Raw genomic sequence first — 23,354 nt, 5'->3', positions numbered from 1 at the left:
CCATCCATCCATCCATCCATCCATCCATCCATCCATCCATTATATTTACCAGCTTCTTCCTTTTTGGATCGTGGGTGCCACTGGTGTCCATGTCCAGCTACCACTGTGTGACAGGCAGGGGACACCATGGACAGGTCTTCAGTCCATCACAGGGACACATAGAGACAAATGAGACAAACGACCGTTCACTCTCTCACCTAGAGACAATTTAGAGTTACCAATCAGCCTAACATGCATGTTTTTGGTCTGTGGGAGGAAACTGGAGTACCCGGAGAAACCCTTGCATGCACGGAAAACTCCACCCAGAAAGGCCCCCGAGGCAACCTGCTCACTGAGAGGCAGCAGCTCTACCAACTGCACCACCGTGCTGACAATGGATGTTTTAAAGGGTTAAATGTATTCAAAATTTGTGAAGTGGTGATTGGAAGATCGCCAGTTCAAGTCCTGGTACAGACAACATCAAAATGTGGGTGGGATAGGTGAAGCACCCACACCTGCCTCCACCTCCATTTGCCCCACTCTGGGCCCTTGAGCAAGGCCCTTAACCCCCATCATCTGTTACCCCTGGTACCCTAGATAGCAGCTCTCTGCTCCACACTGAGGGTTGTGGTTGAGTCAGGAAGGACATCCAGTTTAAAAATAATCACCAAGTCTTTGTGTGACTTAGTTTGCTGTGGTGACCCCTGAAGAAGGGAGCAGCTGAAAAAAAAGTCCAACATTTGCAATAGTTGCATATGTGCAGGTTTACCTGAGAAATGTTAAAGATACCTTTGGTGGAAAACAACCTTTTTTAAAAAAAAGAAAAACCAACTCTCTGAACTATTTAAATAGTTTGTTTGATGTTGTTTCCCTAAAATGGTCTCTCATACTTCTACCGGATGAGTAAATGTCCTATTAAAAAAACTTAATTTCCTGTTCAAACAGTAATTATAAGTGTCAGTACATCAGTGAATTTCACCTGGATTTAGAATTATCTGGTAATAACACTGTTTATAGTGGGGGTGGTGTGCTGCTGACCTCAACTCGGGATGTCGTGGGTCGGTGGGCAGAGTACTTTGAAGACCTCCTCAATCCCACCAGCACATCTTCCACTGAGGAAGCGGAGCCTGGGGACTCTGGGTCAGGCCCTCCAATCTCTGGTGCTAAGGTCAGCGAGGTGGTTAAAAAGCTCCTCGGTGGCAGGGCCCCAGGGGTGGATGAGATTCGCCCGGAGTTCCTTAAGGCTCTGGATGTTGTAGGGTTGTGTTGGCTTACGCGGCTCTGCAATATTGCGTGGACATAGGGGGGAAGTTACCCTGGATTTGCAGACCAGGGTGGTGATCCCTCTATTCAAAAAAGGGGACCGTAGAGTGTGTTCCAACTACAGAGGGATCATGCTCTTTATCAGAATCAGAATAAACTTTATTGGAATTGCACCGAGGTACAATGCAAATATGTACGTACAGTCGTCCGAAAAATGGGCGGAGTGCACGAAGCTGCAACTACAGGAGAGCGCTGCCATTTTATCTTTATCAGATAATAATCTTAGATAGGAAAAGGGGGAGAAACATGAGGGTAGATGGTGGTATTACAAAAAAAGATCTTTCACATCTTGTCCATCAGGACACGATTTGAGACATCAAAAAAACTCTACCAGCAAGCACAATTAAAACATGATTACATTTGCATTTGACATCGAGGTGTTGAGATTTGTCCATGAGCGTTTTTTTCAGATCAGCCACAGTTTCTGAGGATGTTGTTTTCAGCCAGCAGCTCTAATAAGCTTGCACAGAAAGTTCTCGGGGGGGGGGGAGGAAATCGATGAAGCTTTTGTCCTTGGGTACTCATGTCCCAGGAGAAATTTGATAGTCAGCCTGTCTCCGAGGCCATTGGGAGTCAGATTAGATAAGCTTAATATTTGCTTTTCTTCAGGCAGACAGATTTTTTTCTTCAGCCTTGAGTCCATCTGGGTGTTCTGGTTCTGAAAAAGCCTAATTGTGGAATTTAATTTCACTATGAGTCTCCTTCAAGATTGAACCCACCACGCTGACGAGTCCCAGAAGCCGCAGGTGGTCTGCGATTCTCAATCGCTTCCACCTTACGGTTAAGCTCGTAGACCAAACGATTTAAAGTTCCCACAGTGAGGACCAAGCCTTCACACTGACTCGGAAGCTTTTCCATGGCCAAAATTGCTCCCGCTGTCTTCTTCAAAAGTCGATTAAACAGAGCCCCGCCGATGCCAAAAAGCAGAGTCCCTGCTATCATAAGTCCAAATATATAAACATCTCCAACATCTTCTTGAGACAGGACTGTAATGCACATCGATTGCCAGACTCCCCACAAATCCATGACATACCCCACAGCATGAGTCTCAGCTGGACATGCCGGTTCCCTAGGACCTTGTCGCCTCCCTGGTAAGGTCTATTAGGGGGTTCTGGAGAGGAGGGTCCATCGGATAGTCGAACCTCGGATTCAGGAGGAGCCGTGCGATTTTCGTCCAGGTCGTGGAACACTGGACCAGCTCTACACTCTCAGCAGGGCCCTGGAGGGTGCGTGGGAGTTTGCCCAACCTGTCTGCATGTGTTTTGGGGACTTGGAGAAGGAGTTCGATCGCGTCCCTTGGAGAACCCTGTGGGGGGTACTCTGGGAGTATGGGGTACCAGGCCCTTTGATATGGGCTGTTAGGTCCCTGTATGACCGGTGTCAGAGCCTGGTCCGCATTTCCGGCAGTAAGTCGGGCTCGTTCCCGGTGAGAGTTGGACTCCGTCAAGGTTGCCCTTTGTCACCGATTCTGTTCATAACTTTTATGGACAGAATTTCTAGGCGCAGCAAAGGTGTTGAGGAGATCCGTTTTGGTGGCCTTAGGGTGGCGTCTCTGCTTTTTGCAGATGATGTGGTCCTATTGGCTTCATCAGATCGTGATCTACAGCTTTCGCTGGAGCGGTTTGCAGCCAAGTGCAACAAAGCCGGGATGTAGATCAGTTCCTCCAAATCCGAGGCCATGGTCTTGGGCTGGAAAAAGGTAGAGTGTCCTCTCCAGGTCAGGGAGGAGGTCCTGCCCCAAGTGGAGGAGTTCAAGTATCTTGGGGTTTTGTTCACGAATTAGGGAAAAATGGAGCATGAGATCAATAGGCGGATAGGTGCAGCGTCTGCAGTGAAGCGGGCGCTGTACAGGTCTGTAGTGGTGAAGAGAGAGCTGAGTCAAAAGGCGAAGCTCTCAATTTACCGATTCTTCTACGTTCCTACCCTCGTCTATGGTCATGAGCTTTGGGTTGTGACCGAAAGAATGAGATCTCGGATACAAGCGGCTGAAATGAGTTTTCTCCGCTGGGTGTCTGGGCTTTCCCTTCTCAGAGATAGGGTGAGAAGCTTGATCATCCGGGAGGGTCAGAGTAGAGCCGCTGCTTCTCCACATCGAGAGGAGCCAGTTGAGGTGGCTCGGGCATCTGGTTAGGATGCCTCCTGGACGCCTCCCTGGTGAGGTGTTCTGGACACGTCCCACCGGGAGGAGACCCAGAGGAAGACCCAGGATACGCTGGAGGGACTATGTTTCTCGGCTGGCCTGGGAATGCCTCAGGATTCCCCTGGAGAAGCTGGACCAAGTGGCTGGGGAGAGGGAAGTCTGGGCCTCCCTACTTAAGCTGCTACCCCCGCGACTCGACCCCAGATAAGCAGAAGAAAATAGATGGATGGATAGATGGATGGTAGGTAATAATTTCTGCTTGTTGATTGTGGAGTTGTTTTATTTAAATATAAATAAATCTATAAACATGTATAAATTATAAATCCATGATTATCAACGTTAAATCCTTTAACGTTGCCTAACTGCCTACTTGAATCTAAAATTTGTTACATTTTATACAGTATATGACTTAAAATTTTCATCAAAAATTTTATATGACTGTGCCTGAACCACTATAACCTACTTACCCAAAACTTCTTGATATAAATGAAAGTTTATTTAACACGTTTTAGGGCCTAAATTTCAATGTTTCTCACTGAGCAAAATATTTCCTCACCGAAGTTGAACCATTTATAACTGATTGAAATCATGACCTTGTTTGTTTTAATTAAGCTGTTTTGTTGTCAAGTGAAAATTCATAAATCAGGTTCTATAAACAAAAACACAATTCAGGTGACGTCTGTGAAGAACACAGCTCGAGTTCAGCATCCAAAAATGGAGGGAGGTCAACTATTCCAGCAGCACAATGCTCTGTACTGTTGTCTTAACCCATGCATAAAACCCTCCACGGTGAGTTTGTTGCTTTAACCTTTGCTGGGATGTTATTTGTCTGGACTAAGTAATGTGCTCCAGGGTGAGGTAGAGGTGGGGTTTCCCTGACTTGTAGCCCACACTCTGCTGCTTTTGTGAAGTTTGGAGGAAAAGAATGGCGCCTGCACACTGCTCACAGTAAACCTGCCACGTGCTCAGTCTATTATTAGGAGCAGCAATCAGCAAAGGTTAAAGAATAACCTGGACTAGTTCAAACACATTCATCAGAGCACAGTCACAAAGACTGAAATACATAGAAAAATATGCTCCAACAATTTATATAAAAGTAGTGTGCTAGTTATACATCAACTTTCTATAAAAAGTAATTTAGTACCATCCATCCATCCATCCATCCATCCATCATCTTTACCTGCTTGTTCCTGTTTGGGTTGCGGAGTTCACTGGTGCCCATGTCCAGTTATCACTGTGCGAGGGGTGGGGGAAATCCTGGACAGGTCTCCAGTTCATCACAGGGACACATAGAGACAAACGAGACAAACAACCATCCACTCTCTCACTCACACCTAGAGACAATTTAGAGTTACCAATCAGTCTAACATGTTTTTGGTCTGTGGGAGGAAACTGGAGTACCCGGAGAAAACTCACGCAGCATGGAGAGAACATGCAAACTCCAACTAGAAAGGTCCCGGACTAGGATTTGAACCAGCAACCTTCTCTCTGAGAGACAACAGTAACTGTTATCTATTGCAAAATTACCTTTTGTAATAAACAAGCTGACAAATGCTGACATTTGGATATATAAACCAGAGATGAAGTGTAAAGAAGAACAAAGATCAAAACAAATGGCGGTGACGCCATGGTAACCACATGTATGTGTCTGTCACATCCTGGCAGAGTTCCTAACAAGACAGGCAGAGAAATATATTAAATTGAACGTACGCCTGAAGCAAACAGCCAGTGTGTGAAAACTTTGTCATTAAATGTTTTTTGGAGCTGCAGGAAGCAGGAGTGTGGTTGTCACATATGTACAGTTTTGTAAGTCAGCACTGTTTTATTAGAAGATACAAATAATTAAAAAGGCTCTTTGCTTCTCTGAAGACAAAATGCTTCACTCAGATGATGTGGGAGTCAGAGTTTGAACGTGTGAAATCTGCACAGTTCAATCTGCACGCTGATTGAACTGGATAAAAACTGTGACATGAGAGTAAGAAAAGTTCATTTGCAAAAGATAAAGTTTAAACAGCTCAAAGTTTGTGTGACTTTATCACATGCCATGTTTAACTTTTAGTAGTAACATTTTGACAAATGTATCTAACTGAAGCTGATCGTTGAAAATCGACTAAAACAGCAAAATGTCAGTTTAGTCATGAAAAATTCAATTTTCTGCAACATGTTCAAAATGTTTTTATTGCAAAGTATGTCTGAGCCCTAAGGAAGGCTGGGTTTACTCATCTATTCTGACAAAACCCTATTATGCAGTGGCACATGTGAAAAATGCAGAATCTTTTAAAACTTGAGGATTACAAAACTGGAACTGCTTTTGCCTTCTAAACAATTCAATTCAATTCAAAAATACTTTATTAATCCCAAAGGGAAATTAATTGTTGTCATAGCTCATCATCCTGGTTTCATTCAAGAGTTGTTAGATGCTGATAGCTGTGGGCAGGAAGGATCTCCTGCAGTGAATCCAAAGAATCTGGCCACAGATACCGATCTGTCCACCCGGATCCAGCTTGCTGTCAGATCCGGCGGGCCTCTTGGTCCTCCTGGGCAGCAGGACTGCCCGAATGCTACTCCCTGAGCAATAGTCACTCCTCCCAGCAGTCTGTCAAGCTCCTTGTCACCACGGACAGACAGCTGAAGGTGCTGCAGGATGATCCCAGTCATCCTGCGTCACGAGCCGAGTTTCTCACCAACTCCAGGACCTTGGCGGTCAGGTACTTGAGCACCACCGCCAGGTTGACGGGAATTCATCCATGGCACCTCCTTTTCAACTCATTTGGGATTTGGGGCTGTAGTTGAGATATTTGTGCTTTTGAGATTTTAATCAGCTGCCTGGTTGTTAAAAACACCTTTTTGCCATGGTTACTCATCATAACAAATGCCCATAAATAAAAAGGTTTTCAGTAAAAATCTTTCCAGTTGCACAGCATCCGATACCAGAGGAAACAATCATCCAAAAAAAGTGATTCAGATCCAGAAAACAGAGGAATTAAAGTTTCCAAAAGCAATAACTCAGAATGAAAGTAACAGAGCTGCTCCAACATGCAGCCACCCTGAGCGGGGCAATACTAGAACAGTTTCTGAGTTTTGTCAATATTAATGTTTTAATTAAGTTTGAATAGTTTCATTACTTGTTGAATTCTTTCATTTGTTGGTAAGAGCAGAATAAAAAATGTGTTACGGTTCTTGCCACATTATTTATGCTTGACATTAAAATGACATTAAAACCTCTCTGCCTGAGCTGACACGTTCAAAGCTCACCAGTGTATGCACTCTTTATGTTCTCCTAATGAGTCATAAACAAACAGCACGTCTATCCCAATAAAACCAGTGATTTGTGTTTTTAATAGGACTGAAGTGCTGAAACATTTGTTGCTGCCTCATGGCTCCGTGCACATGACTAATTTGACACATTTCTTAAACCACAGCTGTTCTGTCATTTTGTTGTTTGTGAATGTCATACTTGGCATTTTAAAATATTTTAATATCTGCCTAAAGTCATCAGTTTTTAATTTGTGATAACTGCAAAATGCATTACGGAACTGGAATAAAGTCTTTGCTCATTTAGGAAATCTTATACTTTTTGTCTCTCATCTCTTCAAGCTTTTAACTTTAAACCCCACTCAGACCCCCTCACTGTCTTCTCCCACTTTTACTGTAGAATAACTCCACAAATCCTTAGGATACGTTTAAATCCACCCTGATGATTTTAGGACCTGAAGGCAGATAAATTGTGAGTTCTATCCGTTTCCACACACCCCTGTGTGTGTGTCTGACTTCATATTGTGCAGCTTCTTCCTTTAGCTGTTGACAGCCAGCACAGGAAGTTGGATGATGGATTGGTTTTCATGACAGAGGCCTTTGGACTTTTGAAGGTTATTCAAAAGCAAAAGGGGTCCCTCTGGGGTTACAGTGTGGGAGGTGGATGCATATTGTATTTAAAGTAATGAGGATTTCTTTTTCCTCTTTCTGAAGATTTCGTTTGTGAAATCCTTCACAGATTTTCCTTTTTTCTGCTGTGTGGGTTTTCCTGAGGTTTTTTTTTTTTACACAGGTAACTCTTTCCATATGTTTTCTTTACTTTACTCTTTGTTCAGATAATTACTCAACAGAGATGATGATTTCTTTTCTTTAAAAAAAAAAAAAAAACATCACACTTAGAACTACACCTTCAGCTGTGGCTGAGTGGTTCGAGCAGTCGTCCTCCAATGGGAGAGTTGGGGGTTCGATTCCACCAACAGTCACATGTCCCTGGGCAAGACAGTGAACCCCTCATTGCCTCTGATGTGTGTCCCATCGGTGTATGAATGTGATAAAGCTCTGATTAGTCTTTGTAGAGATCTAGTAGAGTGCTGTATGAATGGGTAGATGAGGGCACAGATTGTGTTGTGAAGAGCTTTGAGGATCTTGATAGAAAGGCTTTATAATTACAGTCCATTTATCATTTACTCTTTCAGAAATGTTAAATTATTTCTTCTCCTACCACAGATCTTCTGTGCTCTTATAAATCCAGGCTGACTAAAAAAGTTTTAAAAAAAGTTTAAAAAAACTGAATACAACCTACATGTATCACTGAAACAAAGCTGAAGCAACAAGCTTCTAGTGATAAAAGAAAAATCTGACTGTGCATTTTTAGCATTTTGGTAAAATAAGTTGGAAAAATGTTTCCTTCCAACCCAAAGCATTGATCTTTACCCATTTCCATAATGGCAGACCTTAGGTTTAACTTGTTAAACTCATGTTGGTATTACATGGAGACACTGAAATATGTAAAATATGATGAATGGGACAATACATGTGTTGTGTTTATGGTTCTTTTAATTAGAAAGCAACATAAGGGTAGTACATATGTCACTGAGCTGCAACTGTCGGAGACTAACATAGTGTCTCAAAATACTATTTCTGCAAGCCATGTTGCTGTATGTTGTATGCACATTTTTTTAATTGCAGCCTACTTTGGGTGCTTAGCTTCTCTAACTATCCGACAACAGTGCATAACATATAAAATGTCAAATGAACAAACAGTTGAATATCTGTAAAACATCAGCTGACGCAGCTGCAATATTGTTCTTCTCCTTTAAGTTGCATTTCTTTGCTGTTAAGCGCTTAAAAACTGGAAGAGAATTTACAAGATTTCCACCTAACAGTAAATCAGTGAAGGTAGCAATAAGTGAGTGAATGCCCTGTCAGCTGAAGACCAAACATTTCCCCAAACGAGCTGGTACGAAACAAGGAAACAAATCAGGATTATTACATTCAAGTTCATTGTGTTCCTCCTGACAAATCAAACTGTTTAGGATGTTATATTACAGAGATCATAAACAGTGCTAAACGTTGAACGCATTTTCTAACACGTAAACCTGAGGTTTGCCCCCATTTCTAATCTGTGGGACCGTAATCTAGTTTGCACCTTGTTAAAAGCCAATGTTTAGTGCGTAGACATATAAAGAGTTGATTTGGAATTTGTTTGTTGCTGTCATGCATTTCTAGTATGTCTTTTTTTGTGTATCCTGTCTTTGCATGTAGAAACAGATTTAGTTTTAATTTTTTAACTAAACTGAATTATATCCTGATGCATGCTCAACTGAATTATCTCGATGCAATAATGGATCTGTACATCCTTGTTATCAAAAGGTCAATCAACAGTTGACTGTATGGCCTCCAACTGGTAGAAACTGGGATTGCTCATAATATTCATTCTTTCAACCTTTATTTAGACAGGTAAATCCCATTGAGCCTTGAGGACTCATTTACAAGAGAGACCTGATTTCAACAAAGAATGATGACAACAATGGACAACAATAAACAGTTATAAAAAGTCATACTACAGTTTTATTTTTATTTATAACAAATAGGATGGCTAAAAGAAAAAGGTAACAAAAAAAAACAGCTATATTCTAAGGCAAATGTAGAAAACTAAAAACAGGAACATGTCTGCATTGGTCCCTGCCAGGAGTCCAACAGATTCTTAAAGCCACTTAGAGAGGTCAAGGTCGAGAGCTTCAATTGTATATAATTGTATATAATTGTATATAATTGAACTTTGATTTGTGCACACAACAATCATTTAAATTGATGCAAAACATAAGTTTAATCAAGAATATTTATATAATTTATATTTAAATTCAAACAAGTTCTACCCACGATTGGACCCTCTGTTCTTACTCTTATAAATAGTAGTATTGTGACAAGTGTGGTTCCCAATGTTTTCAAACATACAGTAGTTCATCCGTTAATTAAGAAACCTGGACTTGACCCGTCGACTTGCTCAAATTTCAGACCAATCTCAAAACTTCCCTTCCTGTCCAAAATCCTGGAGAAAATAGTTTTCATTCAATTAAACAAGTTTTTGAATGAGAACAGAATCTTCAAAATTTTTCAATCTGGTTTTAAGCAACTCCACAGCACTGAAACAGCATTAGTAAGAGTTTGTAACTACATTATGATATCAAACGATTCTGGTCAATTTGTGGTACTTGTGCTCGTGGACCTTACTGCTGCTTTTGATACTGTTGACCACAGTATCCTTATATCACGACTGGAACAGTGGGTTGGGATCACAGGTGCTGCATTAGAATGGTTCCGCTCATACCTGAGTGGCAGGAGTTTCTGTGTCAAGGTTGGTAATAATATATCCGCCTCATTACCTCTTTCTTGTGGGGTCCAACATGGTTCGATTCTTGGACCCCTTCTTTTCTCACTTTATTTGCTCCCACTGGGGTCCAACCTGAGGAAACATGGTCTTTCAGTCCATTGCTATGCTGATGACTGCCAGATCTACCTGCCTGTGAAACCAGCAAGTGTTTGCTCCATTCACCCTCTGTTAAAATGTCTGGACGACATTAAGGCCTGGATGGTTTCAAATTTCTTAAGTTTTAACAATGACAAGACTGAAGTCATTGTTTTTAGCCCTAGCTCAACTGCCACCACTGATCTTGTCAACCTGGACTCTCTTCAGCCATATCTGAAGCAGTCTGGTAAAAATCTCAGAATGGTTTTAGACTCTGACTTCAAGTTTGACAAACAAATCAACTCTGTTCTGCAGAAAAGCTTCTTCCAACTCAGACAGGTAGCTAAGCTCAAGCCAGTATTGTCCAGACCCGACCTTGAGAAACTAGTCCACGCCTTTGTCACAACCCGATTGGACTATTGCAATGCACTGTATGCTGGGATCAGCCAGGCCTCCATCTCACGTCTTCAGCTCGTCCAGAATGCTGCTGCTCGGCTTTTAACCGGAACTCGTAGGTCTGAACATATTACTCCAGTTCTGTCCTCCCTTCACTGGCTCCCTGTTCGTACGAGGATAGTCTTTAAAATTCTTCTGTCGACCTTCAAGTGCCTAAATGGCCTCGCACCCCTTTACCTCTCTGAGCTTCTGGAACCTTACGTTCCCTCTTGGGCCCTGAGATCATCCGATCAGCTGCTTTTGGCTGTTCCAAAAACAAGACTGAAGCTCAGAGGAGATCGGGCTTTTTCAGTCATGGGCCCCAAACTCTGGAACAACCTGCCCCCCAACATCAGGCAGGCCACCTCCCTTCCTCACTTCAAATCCCTTCTTAAAGCACATCTGTTCTCTCAGGCATTTCACACAGTGTGAATTGATCTAGTGTTTTTTTTTTTATCTGTGACCCTATGTTTTAAATGCTTTTTATTAATTCTTCAGTTATTATTATTAGTGTATTGTATATATATATTTTTTCTCTTTAATCTACTCATTGATTGTTGTTGTTGTTAAGCACTTTGATAACAGGTTCTGTTTTAAATGTGCTCTATAAATAAAGTTGACTTGACTTGACTTGACTTAAATTAATACCTAATAACAGAATTTTATTGGGCACGTTTAAAATGATTAGAAATAGGATTTTAGAACAAGACTTAGGAACTTCAATTTTAAAGTTCAAAATGTTTAAATATAATATTTCATTACAATTAGTTAAAAGGATTAAAATTATTAGGATTAGGATTGATAACTAAAAAAAATTGGAATTTAGAATTTTGATTTTTTTTTTTTAAACAAAGTCTTAATTGATTTTTTTCCCCTTGTTTACACAAAGAAAACAGAACAAAACAAAAGAACACAGAACAAACTCCCCTCCCACACCGGACCAGTCATACATACACAAATAAACTACACAGGCATTGACCAGTTCTCAACCAATGACACAAAGGGCTGCCAGGTGTCCCAGAATCGTCCTACATAACCCTTCAGGATGTATCTGATATTTTTTCTAGATGGATATGGTACATGACCTCCCTTACCCATTGCTGGGGGTGTGGGTCCTTCCATTTGCACAAAATTAGCCTCCTGGCCAGAAAAGAGCCAAAAGCAATCACATCCTTCTTGCATTTGCTGAAGGACGCGTATCCACCAAGACCACCCCGAACAGTGATATGAGCGATGATGGTTGTACAGTTTTACCACATATTCCAGAGAATTTGTCAAATATAGATTGCCGAAAAGTCTGCAGTTTGGGACAGGTTCAGAATGTATGCAAGTGTGTAGCTGGAGTTTGTTTGCAACGATTGCATGCTGGGTCCAGATCGGCCTCAGTCTTGGACAGCTTGTCTTTGGACCAGTGCAGTCTGTGCACTGCCTTGAATTGAATTACATCATGTCTCAGGCAGCTTGAAGATGAGTAAATATTCTTAATGATCCTTCTCCAGATTGAGTTTGATGTGGGTTCCTCCAAGTCCGCTTCCCATTTCAGTATAAGGGAGTCCAAACTGGACTCATGGTATGAACTGAGCAGTGCATAAATTTAGCCGAGTGTCCCCTTGGTATCAGACCTGCACTCCAAAATCTTAGCCATAAAATGTTTAGATGGGTACAAAGGAAAACAGTCAGTTGGATCTCACAAAATGTCTCAGCTGCAGATATCTAAAAAACTGTGACTTGTGAGTATTGAACTTCTGTACCAGCTGTTCAAAAGAGGCAAATCTACCATCAACATAGAGATCACACAGTGAATGCACTCCCCTTAAGACTCAGGTGTAAAAAACTGTATCAGCTACTGAGGGGGTAAACATATGATTATTTGACACAGGTGCCAAAAACAGTAACTCTGTAGAGTTAAATGCCCCCTGAACTGATTCCAAATCTTTACTGCCCATATCAGAATTGGGTTAGAAGTGTAAGTTGATATTGACTGTCTAAAGGGCAGATGAGAGCAGAGTAATGCAGAAAGAGGGCTAAATCTAATTGAGGCCCTTTCCAAAGCCATCCAACTAGGAGAAGAGTGTCTTTATCCAACCAGAATGCCTCTAAGTCTAAGGGATATATGGAGGACCCTCATGGCAATCCATAAATGTTTTTTATTCCAAATAAACACTAATAGCTGGCTATTCAGATTGGTAAAGAAGGATTTAGTAAGAAAGATTGGCGGATTCTGAAACAGGTATAGAAATTTAGGTAGGATATTCATTTTACAGAATTTATTCTGCCCCCTAGAGTGGGAGGCAGGGATTGCCATCTAGCAATGTCCTGTTTAAGACTTACCATGAGCAGTAGATAATTGGTTCTATAGAGGTGCCTATGGTCTCGAGTTATCCAATCCCAGATCCCAAGGTACTTACATTTTTAAAAACTAATTTTAAAGAGTACAGTGTCTGAGATTGTCTTTTCTATGGAGGTTACAGGCATCAGCTCGCTCTTTTGATGGTTGACCTTATATCCATATATTTTCCCAATTTCTTTAAGCAACATAAGTAATTCAGGGATACTGGTAAGGGGGTCTGATATATACAAAAGCATGTCATCTGCATATGAAGAGACTTTGCGTTCTGTACCCAGTCGACTTATCCCATTGATGAACTTCTACCGCAAAGTTACAGCCAGTAGTTCTATCGCTAGCACAAACAGAAGTGGTGGAAGCAGACACCCCTGTCTTGTACCCCGCTACAGTTTGAAACATGTTACAGTTAGTGTAGACCACCACCATTGGAGAGGTATATATCACCCTTACCCATGATATGAAGTTGGGACCAAATTTAAATAACTTTAAAGTCTCAAATTTACAAATTTAAATAACTTTAAAGGTAGTCCCACTTCACCCGATCAAATGCTTTTTCTGCATCTAATGAAATAATGACTTCATCACAGGTGTGTTCAGGTGGGCTAGGAGTGTATAGCATATCAAGCAGCTGCCTAACACTGAAGAAAGCCTGACTTTTTTGACAAACCCCATCTGATCAGGCGAGATGATTGTTGGGACCACCCACTCAAGTTGTTTTGCCAGGACCTTTGCAAGGATTTTAACATCAGTATTTAAAAGTGAGATAGGTCTATATGAGACACAATTTAGAGGGTCTTTGTCTTTCTTAGGTATCAACGAGATTACAGCTTGATGCATGAATGGTGGAAATGGCTGTGTAGCAAGTGACTCCTCAAACACAGACCTTAATAAGGGACAGGGTAACGATGAACACTGTGAAAAGTCCGAGCGCTTGCTCGCACATCAGTTGTGGCAACATTCAGCCAACCAAACTATTACAGCAATAAACAATGAACAGGGAGCTGCATGCCACAACAATGCTGAAATTAATACATGTTTTAGTAAATTTTACCATTCATTGTATACAACCAAGTTATTAGCTAACATATCGGACATGGAGACCCTTTTTGGAGATCTTGAACTTCCTTCAGTGAATTCTGATCTTGTTGGGGACTTGGAGAGGGAGTTCCCTGTAGCTGAGATAAACTTTGCAATCAACAGTATGCAGAATGGGAAATCCCCTGAACCAGATGGCTTCCCATCTGAATTGTTTAAAAGAAATTTTCATCTACTCTCACCCTTATATAGGGTTCGTTTATCAAAAAATATATATCATCAATTCGAGAATATGTTTTATGGACTGGGTGAAAAAACTGAGTATGATCTTGAACTAGGTTTACGGAAATGCCATACATCAGCCATGACATACAATTCAAGAAATGAATTGATTAGCTGAGCGGACATAGTCAGAGTAGTTGTCCCCATCAAACTAGGGTCAAGAGATGAAAGCACACAATTTGTATCTCCGCCAATTATAAGGTTACACGTTGACATATTCTGTATATTTGAGAAGAGGTTACAAAAAAAATTGGAGTCGTCCCAGTTGGGAGCATATACCAAGATCACTGGCAGTGTGTATAACTTCTCTACAATTCCCAGTGGATCCTGATGCATGCTCAATAATCCAGGTAGAAAATTTTAAAAAAGTTAAATCTGGTCCTCTGCACATTCAAAAAATCAAAACAAAGCAAAACAACAAAAAAATGTAGAAACGTTTCGTCTCTCATCCGAGAGACTTCCTCAGTCTGAGGTGCTGTTTTCAGCTCAGTCTCTTAAATAGCACCTTCTCAGAGTGGATCAACCAGTTTTGCTGCTGACAACCAAAACCAGCTGATCACATGCTCAAGAAGGACCATCAGCCTAACAATGGATCATTAGCACACTGATGGCTGTTTACTACTCACAGAGGGTTGAGTGATACTAGCAATAACAGCATTTCTTCATCATCATTTCTTACAATGCTGTGATTGCTAGTATCACTCAGCCCTCTGTGAATAGTAAACAGCCATCAGTGTGCTAATGACCCATTGTTAGGCTGATGGTCCTTCTTGAGCATGTGATCAGCTGGTTTTGGTTGTCAGCAGCAAAACTGGTTGATCCACTCTGAGAAGGTGCTATTTAAGAGATTGAGCTGAATACAGCACCTCAGACTGAGGTAGTCTCTCGGATGAGAGACGAAACATTTCTATATTTTTTTGCTTTGTTTTGTTTTTTTGAATGTCCAGAGGACCAGATTTAACTTTTTTAGAATTCCCAGTGGATTTACTTTTCACAACTAGAACATACCCCAATCTGCTTATTGAATTTATACGTTTTATCTTGTTCTACTGCCCAATGCAGCTGAACGATCTAAAGAAAGGTACTTATTATCACTGATCACAACCATATATATGTATTTGAAAGTGTCTTCTGTCCTTAGTGCAAGTGGAAGAAGTGAAAGGTTTTCTTCTTGCTGAGAGCAATTTCAGAGAATAACTGTTGAGTCGAGTTAAAAGAAGTTTTCTGGCAAAGAAACACTGTCGTCTTTGTGGTGATCTGCTCTAAGAGCCACTGTGTAATTATTTAATTTTGGCTTAGGAGTTGTTTTCTTTCTTTCAAAGTTTCTTTCTTTCTTACTGGTCTAAGTCATGCTGGAAAATAGTCAAGTTTCCCCACAACATTATTTGGTATTTAGAGCGAGCCAAACTAATTAATTGCTCCCAATTTTCCTGGACTGACAATGACACAAGATGAAACAGCTCTGGAATTTTTTTGAAATTGGATACAGACTGATGCAAGACAAGTAATTCAGCCTCAAACTGATTTTATCCATTGGTTGCCCTGAAGAGCATTCATATATACATAGTTTTTTTTTTTTTTTTTTTTACAATTTTGCACGAGTATTTAATCAGCATGTGCTTTTTTAACCCTTAAACCAAAAGCAAATTGGCTCCAAAGTTGAGGCTCTGGAGCTCTCATGTATCAAAAGGGCTTCTGATGCAAAAATGGTTCTCACTGGGATGGTCTAATGAAAGTCTGTCGTCAAAACAACTAACAAGTAGGAAATGTGTCTTGATGTAGGACGCCCTCCAATGTCAATAAGACATTTTACCTCTGGTGTTTCCAAACATTTTAGCCGCTAGAATTACACGCACCCACATACAGTACATACATACATGCACATGTATACACAATATATATATATATATATATATATATATATATATATACAAAAAAAAACCATTTTCTCATATTGTGACAAAGTTTGATCCTCAAACAAGTAAAAACAACTTTAAACAGAGAAGAGGTTCTCAGATTTTAGCTTTCTAAATTTTACAATGGAGCATTAGCCCTGATGAGTCAGGCTGTTTCACTCTAAGGCCCTACTTACACAAACATGATCTCAGGAAAATGGGGAGTGTGGTAAAGAGGTGTAAAAGAGAGCCCAGGCAGGATGGAGTGGATGGAGAAAAGTTTCAGGAGTGATTTGTGACAAAAAGGTGTCAGCAAAGGTAAAAGGAAAAGTTTAGAAGACAGTGGTGAGACCAGCTATGTTGTATCATCTGGAGACAGAGACATGGACAAAAAGACAGAAAAAAGAACTGTAAGTGGCAGAAATGAAGATGCTGATGTTCTCCTTAGGAGTGACAAGGATGGATAAGATCAGGATTGAGATCATCAAATGTACAGCACAGGTTGAACAACTGAGAGATAAAGTTAGGGAGGCCAGACTGAGATGGTTTGGACATGCCCAGAGGAAGGACAGTGGTTTGGACATGTCCAGAGGAGGGACAGTGGGTATACTGGTAGAAGGATGTTAGAAAAGCAGCTGCCAGGAAAAAGACAAAGAGGAGATATATGGATGCAGTTAGAGAGGACATGGAGGTAGTTGGAGTGAGGACAGAGGATTCATTGGACAGAGTGAGATGGAAGAGGATGACTCACTGTGGAGACCCTGAAGAGGCAAAAGCTGGAAAAAGAAGAAGAAGATTGTGGTGAAAAAAAGACATGGATATTCTGTGCTCATTGAATCCACTCTAGTTTTTATGCCAAGCAGGGCTATAAAACATTGAATAAGATAATATACTGTAGTACTGTACTTAATTTTTTTGTTTTGTATTTGACCCAACATGTGTTGAGTGAGGTGTGCTTTCTGTGAGTGCAGAAGTTATTAATTAGTTGTGTGTCATGATTTGCAAACATGTGCACAGAAAAGCAAGAGAGCTTGACCATAAACCTGTCTTTTAAAAACTAAAACGTCATTATTGTATATCTGACAACATTGAAGCCAGGCTTTCAACAAGATGTGCATGCAGATCTTGAGCATGTAAACATAATGTTGTACATGGAACATTGTCCTTGATGTGTAAAAGAACGTTGGTTTGGACCAAGGATGTGGTTGGATTGTTCCTACACATTATGAAAGGTGAATAGCACAAATTAACTCAGCTATACCAAATATATGCTCAATAATCCAGGTATAAAAATCCAACAATGTTCAGTCAGGTCATCTGGACGGCTTCTTTTTTTATTTATTATGCTGAGACGTGTTTCCCTCCATCCAGAAGGCTTCATCAGTCTGAGGAAACACCAAACAAAACTGATACTCCACGAACAGTCTTCTCGAAAGTGGAAAAAACAGTTATGTTGGTACTAAGATGGCCTCTGGGGCATGCCCTCTCCTCAGGTGCCCGCGTTCTCCCTCGTCGACAGTCATGTCAAACTGGTTCAAAACTCATCTACTGTATATGTTATTGTTACTATAGTTCATCTACTCACGAGCAAGTGCAGAAAGACTATTGATTGCTGCAGTCCATAGTACGCACAAAGGATTTCACACCTCTGTTGAGGTCTCCCAAAAACTTCCAATCTGAGAAACCTGGATTCAAAAGGCTTCAGTTTCATGGAAAACCAGGACTACGGTTGTGTACACGAAGGGCTGAACCGCAGCAGTGAAATGAAGGATTCACTCAAAACTGGTGTTGTGTAACCAGGGCCTAATTCCCACCCTCATGCATGTTACTAAAACATCTCTCTAGTGATCCAGGCAAACAGAGACCTGAACGACTCCTCACTGGGAGGGGAGTGAGTATCCTCATGTGAATTTAACTGCATAAATGAAACATATGCTGCTTAAAGGTAGGAATTCCACTTTCACTAGTTTAGAACTGAGCAGTGGTGGATGATCCATTGCGAAGCCCCATCTAAAATATTAACTCGCCCCACAAAGTAGTTCCTCCTAATAAAAATGGTAAATTACTTATTTACTCAACTTGCTGTGTGTTGTTTATTTTTGTGTATTTTTCAACTATTTAGATCATTTTTATAAGAAATTTAAATTATTTTAGTCTCAGTTTTTCACTTGTTTACTGTTTTGAGGAGCTACTGTTCAGCGACCCACGTTCATCAAGTGGACTGGAACATTTGGATCCGAACAGCCAACTCCAGCAGAGTCTCATTTGGGGCATTAGATTTTCTGCCTGAGCGGCACGGTGGCTCAGATCGTAGAGCTGCTACCTCTCAGCGAGCAGGTCACCGATTCAGATCCCGGCCTTTCTGGGTGGAGTTTGTATGCCCCAATAAGGTTTTTGTTCAGGAGCCACCACTGGAACTGAGAAAGCTTCCCTGATGGTTGTTTGGAGGGTGAAGTTGGTTGGGTCTGGTTGAAAACATGTTAAATGTAACAAATTTCTTCCATTCCACTTCCACTTATCACAAGCAGAACTGGTTTGTTCCACTTTGGAGTAAGCTGTTGGAGGAAGAATCAATTTTGTTGTGTGTTTCCTTGACTGATGAAGCCTTCCGGATCGAAGGCGAAACGTTTCAGCACAAAAATACCCCAGAAACTGTCCAGATGACCTGACTGAAAAATGTTGTATTGTATATCTGGTTTATTGAGCATGGACTTTGTTGTTTCTTCCATTACTTTTTGTTTTCACTGCAGCCACCTTTTCTGAGCTGGCTTCCCTGAAAGAATGATGAATATTCCCATTTTTATTGAGAAATTGAAGACTTTTATGTTTTGGGGGTGGGTGGAGTAATTTGCAACAAATTCTGAAAAGAATGATTTACCAGCAACGACTTTTCCAGACTAAATTAGGAGGTGGAGGCATTTTCGCTGGCTCTAACAGAGAGAAGTGCTCGCTCAGTTTTGTCCTTTCTTAAATACACGCTCCGTCGTAAATGCCTTCTGCTGTTTGTACAACTGCAGCTGAGAATTCTTGAAATGTGAAAGTGAATTTACACTGAGTCGTATTTTATATCCCCTAAAACCTGCAAGTATGAATGGTTTTGGCTGTAAGTTTGAGTGATTCATGCTTGGCTGTGAAGGAGATTGGACAGGCTCTGCTGACAATACAAATAAGCTTCTCTGTTCCTTGTCACCAAATCTTTTAATGAAAACTTTGACATGAGGGTGGATTAAGTCTTGTAAAGCAAAGACAAAGATGTCAAACTCACCCTACACCACCTGGACAATCCATCAGGCTACTTAATGAAGCAGGCTGTCTGATTTATAAGAAAAGTTTTGACTATAGGATTAACATTGTTGTCAGGCCAGTAAGACTGATACGTGCACCAAGGACGCAGAAAAGATCAAGTCTCCCTCAGTTTAACAAAACAGGGTGTTGCCTAATATGTTTTCCAATTATTTGAATGGTCCACAAAAGCCTTGCATTTGTTTAATAAGGGTGCTAATGTACAAGAATTACTGCCTGCCCTTTATTTCTCCCTTTCTGTCACAATATTTGATTTCCAACTCCTCCCAAAGCTTTAAACAGAATCACATAAAGAATATATCAAAACACACAGCTGTGAAAAATATTCACAAAGATAACAATGAGGTTGGGGCAAAAACAAGTTAGAAATGTCAGCCTTTTTTGGAGCTCTGTACCTCAAACATACATCATAGAAACACAACTGAAAGTTTTAATGGGTCATGCAAAGTTTCACTTCATGTGCTTTAACTGCTATTTTAATGTTTTCGCACAACAGTCGTCTAAACTTTCTACAAGTTTAGCGAACGAGCTCCTCTTGTTCCCACAAACTTTACATTTCTTATACAGTTTAGACATCAAAACATACATGTTTTTTTATTTCTTTCATCCATTTCATTGCTACAGGATGCCACAATGTTCTTAAAATCCTGCAACAATGCAGAGTGCACACATTCAAACTTTCATTGACTTCCGTGTATAAGAACTCTTCAAAACTGGGAGTGAAGGGTCTTCCTTAACTCATCATATCTCCGTCATTAAACACTGTAGACCCAAATACTTACATGACACTTCTGACACAGGTGAGGATTTTCCACAGAAATATTAGTTTTTGTATAATGGTTGTAAGTTTGAGGCTTACTTTTTAGTCTGTGTTTCTACCTACTTTTCCCATGAAAAGTATTGTCAAGAAGTGAGGATTACAAGTGAATGATTTCCATTTTGACCATTTCTTGTTTATTTTTATGCCATATCTGAGCAGTTCCTTGCTCTGACCTTGACGACTCAGGCTCCTGTAAACAATGGATTCAGTTTATCAAGGAAGTGTGTTCACCTTCAACATTTTCCTACAAAAGCTTTTATCAAATATTTTTGTTGCCTTAAAGTTGATTATGCCTAAATGGGAAACTTCTGGTCTTTGAAGTCTGAAATTGCAAAAGGGTAGTAAACAATTGATGTACCCGTTTCATACCTCTTTGAACAACCTTAGCCTGCAGAGACAGAGATGTTAAGACTGGACCAACAATCTAACAGCTGGTTTGAGCGGAACCAACAGCTAACTGGGTTACAGTCGTCTCAAAACAACTCCAGTCTTAACATTCTCAGTGTTTCGTGCAAATGCCTCTTAAAAACTTACACTGTTGGCAGTTTTTCATCACAAGGTTATTGCAGTCTAAATATTGTTATATTATTAATATTATGACATTTTATTTAAAGTGTCCCAGGCTGAAACCAGAAGTGCCACAGCCAGCTGCTGCCACTGCCAACAGTATTTGTGCTTGCAACTAAATATGAAATTCTAATAACCATGTAATGTGGAACTTGTTGCAACATAATGGTTCACAGACTGATGTTTAAACCAGTATGAAACGTTAGGGGCTGAAGTGTTTTTAAGAGTGAACAGGAGGGAGGAGCTGCAGAACCCATTTTAGTCAAGATTGTCACCTGCCTCACGGCGGGGGATAAAACAGTTGCATGGTCTTCCGTGTTCATGCGCCCACAACTTGTCCCGCTGAAGACAGCTTATTTGCAGCCACGACGAAGGACCAGACCAAGCCCTGAGGGAAGACCTCAGCCTACGCCTTCTTCATGGCGACCTGCTGAGCAGAGCACAAGAAGAAACACCCAGTAAGGATGAACTTCACAGAGTTCTCCAAGAAGTGCTCCGAGAGATGGAAGACCATGTCAGCCAAGGAGAAGGTGAAGTTTGACGAGATGGCCAAGAATGATAACGTCTGTTGTGACTGGGAGATGAAGTCCTACAGTCCTCCCAAAGGTGCCAAGAAGGGGAAGAAGAATGAGGACCCGAATGCCCCCCAAATGCCTCCGTCTACTTTCTTTGTCTTCTGTTCCGGCCACCATCCTCGGATCAAGGAGGGGAACCCTGGCATCTCCATCGGAGACGTGGCCAAGAAGCTCGGTGAGTTGTGGTCCACGCAGAGCGCCAAAGACAAGACAAGACTATGGCTGCCAAACTGAAAGAGAAGTATGAGGAGGACGTTGCTGCCTTCAGAGTCAACGGAGGCTCCGGGAAGATCGACACCGACAAAAAGAGTGGACCTGACAGGACTTCTGTCAAGAAGGTGGAACATGTTGATGATGATGATGGTGATGAGGACGATGACAACGAGGATGATGATGATGAATAAACGTTGTTTTGATGTGACACTTGTGTTCTTCAGCTTAACTCGTGTTTTCTTTCTGTGTAGATGATTGCATCATGTAGCCTGCTGTCCACGTGTGTCCGACAGGCCTGGACTCATTCAGGGATTTAGTTTTATCCAAGTCTTTCTACTGAACTCAGGTTTGTTACATCATAGATCCTGTTTAACTGCTCCTCCGGTGGACAGCAGAGGAAGATTTTCTTTCTTGACTCCTAGATATTGTTTCTGGAGGCGCTGCTCTTTGTTCTGGCACCGCTCGTTTCTTCACTGTTTTACTTCAGGATTTATCTGTAGCTTTGATTTGAAAACATTTGCAGCCGTTTTAGTGGAACTAGAATTTTTTTTATTTTTATAAAATGTTGTATCATGATTATATCTGGACTTTAATTCACATGAAGAACTTTAAAGTTAAATGTTTTGAAGTTTTAGATAACATTTCAAGGAAAAGGACTACAGTAGCAGGTCAAGTCAGGCTTCTTCAGCCGGGAGCTTGCACAGTTTGAGCTGGTCACTAAAACAACGTCGAGGTTCAGATAAAGTGTAGGTTTATATTTAACAAGAATTAACGCAAACGTGCAGATGACAAGTGTTGAGGTTAGGCTTAAACTGGTTCTAAATTTGTCCACAACCTTTTCACAAACCTGACTTGAAACTACAAAAGACCTGAACAGTGTCCAGCGGTGTCTCATTCTCACCACTGGTGGAAAACACAAAGAAAAGCTTCATGACTGCTTTAGCCTCCAACGTCTATTCTTTCATTCAACTTCTAAAGTAGACAGACATATTTTCTGAAATAGTTACTCAAACCTCTGGGTGCTGCTCACCAAACGGAAGCTTGACAGCCGACACATTTGCACCCGCTGCAGTTGTGTGTTTACGAGGCCAACAGGAGAAGCAGGGAGACAGAGACAGCCAGGGACGATGGGAAGCTGAGTCTGTATATTTAGACAACTGGCATTCCACACGTTATTCCTGGTCTCAAGACAGCAGCCCACCTGCCTCCACCAGCAGGCTTTATTTGCATGAGGACAAGTCAGCTTTTAGTACAGAGGACTGAGTTAAAGGTGGACCATTCCAGAGGTGAAAGTCATGTTGCTGCAGGCGAACATTGATGCTTTCAATTTATGGTTTTTAAAGTCCCATAAAAACATTCAGTAATTAAAGGCCTATCATTCCTTGAAGGAAAGTGAGTCCCTTGTCAACTTTCATGTCAGAATTTTAGACTAAGAACATTTTATGGCGAATTGACCTCATTGTAGTCATTTGAGTCAAACTTTGAAAATAATGTTATGCACATTTATTTTCAATATCCCAAGATGTCAAGCTCAGAGTATGTTTTGATTGACTTGTAACTATTTCTACATCAACATTTTAGCTCAAATTCTGTATATTTGACTGAGTTATAACTAACAGTGTGTTTTTAAAATTTAATTAGCGATGCCGGCCATCTTGAATTAGGTGAATTACAAATAAAATTCCCATCAGTTGTGGATGCCCATGCAATGTCCAG

The 23,354-nt window shown here is 40.9% G+C and overlaps 1 pseudogene; it reads left to right on the top strand.

Annotated features, from left to right (window-relative positions):
* The window catches only part of LOC119407542, a 69,729-nt pseudogene extending 47,900 nt beyond the window's left edge, over positions 1-21,829 (top strand).
* Positions 21,830-23,354: the final 1,525 nt, after the last annotated feature.

The sequence above is a fragment of the Nematolebias whitei genome, chromosome 1, assembly GCF_014905685.2.
Source record: "Nematolebias whitei isolate Nwh7 chromosome 1, NemWhi1, whole genome shotgun sequence".
Taxonomy (NCBI): Eukaryota; Metazoa; Chordata; class Actinopteri; order Cyprinodontiformes; family Rivulidae; genus Nematolebias; species Nematolebias whitei.
Note: the sequence above shows the minus strand (reverse complement) of the source record. Positions and strands in the feature narration are given on the sequence as shown.